The sequence below is a fragment of the Populus nigra genome, chromosome 2 (assembly GCF_951802175.1).
Source record: "Populus nigra chromosome 2, ddPopNigr1.1, whole genome shotgun sequence".
Classification (NCBI taxonomy): Eukaryota; Viridiplantae; Streptophyta; class Magnoliopsida; order Malpighiales; family Salicaceae; genus Populus; species Populus nigra.
This window is the reverse complement of record NC_084853.1, coordinates 5,230,950-5,232,567: the sequence shown is the minus strand read 5'-3', so window position 1 is coordinate 5,232,567 and position 1,618 is coordinate 5,230,950.

Sequence of the window (1,618 nt, the reverse complement as noted above, 5' to 3'; positions counted from 1 at the left end):
ATCCAACTTTATTAATTTTTCCAGAATTTTTCGAGGTCGGGAAGTATTTTTTTTTATTTTCCTACCATTAAAAATAGAGGAAATCGGAAAAAATAGGAACCGGCTCGGAATGACCCCAAATTCAGTGGGCAGCCTCATAAAAATATGGCTGATTTTACTGGATTGATTTCATGTGGAAAGCACGACGTTTTGTTGTAGGAATGCGGGAACCCCGGCGGCTCGCCTGCCGCGGCCAGCGACGTCGGGCTGGCCCCTGCAGCGCCTAGCCTCTCCCACGCGGGGGGCAGGCCAGAACGCGGGGGGCCAGGGCCCGAAGGCAGCCCCCCCGCGGGCGAGAGAGCAAGCCAGCAGGGGCTGTCCGCGCGTCGCGCAGCGCGGCATGGCTGCGGGGGCCGCGCGCGCGCCTAAGCGCCCAAGGGCCCCCAAGGGCCCCAGGCCCTCAGGCCCCAGCGCCCCAGCGCCCAGCGCGGGCGGGCGCGCGCGCGCGTGTGGTCTTTGAGGGGCGCCGGCCTGGTGGCTCCCTAAAGAGCAATAAGTGTCATTGCAGCTCTGGCAGGGGGAGACACTACTAGGTCCCAGCTGTCACCCCCCCTCTAAAAAATTCATTTCTTGGTATTTTGAGCTGAAATTTTGCACAGAGGTTGGCAAAAATCCAATCCACCTTCATTAATTTTCCCAGAATTTTTCGAGGTCGGGAAGTATTTGTTTTAATTTTCCTACCATTAGAAATCGAGTAAATCCGCAAAACTAGGAACCGGCCCGGAATGACCCCAAATTCAGTGGGCAGCCTCATAAAAATATGGCTGATTTTACTGGATTGGTTTCATGTGGAAAGCACGACGTTTTCTTGTAGGAATGCGGGAACCCCGGCAGCTCGCCTGCCGCGGCCAGCGACGTCGGGGACGCTGGCCTGCGCTGTCGAGCCCGCGAGGGCTGTCTCCGCGGCAGGCCCCCCCTGAACGGGGCACGACAGGCCACCGCGCTGGCTCGTCCAGCGTCGACAGTCCCTCGTCCAGGTTTCAGATCGCGCCAAGTCGAACCCATGACCTGCTCAAGCCATCGTGCGCTGCCGAATTCGCATCTGCGTGTAGGCTGCCATTCCACGCGGCAGCCCCTGTTTTCGTCAGCGTGCCCCCCTGACGAATTTTCCTGCCTGGCCCAGTCCAGCGTCCAGCCCCTGTTCGTCGAAAAATCTGCGCTGCCGATTTTCCACGCGGCAGCCCCTCTTTTCGTCAGCGTGCCCCCCTGACGAATTTTCCTGCCTGGCCCGGCCGGTCCAGCATCCAGCCCCTGTTCGTCGAAAAATCTGCGCTGCCGATTTTCCACGCGGCAGCCCCTCTTTTCGTCAGCGTGCCCCCCTGACGAATGTTCGTCGAAAAATCTGCGCTGCCGATTTTCCACGCGGCAGCCCCTCTTTTCGTCAGCGTGCCCCCCTGACGAATTTTCCTGCCTGGCCCGGCCGGTCCAGCCCCTGTTCGTCGAAAAATCTGCGCTGCCGATTTTCCACGCGGCAGCCCCTCTTTTCGTCAGCGTGCCCCCCTGACGAATGTTCGTCGAAAAATCTGCGCTGCCGATTTTCCACGCGGCAGCCCCTCTTTTCGTCAGCGTGCCCCCCTGA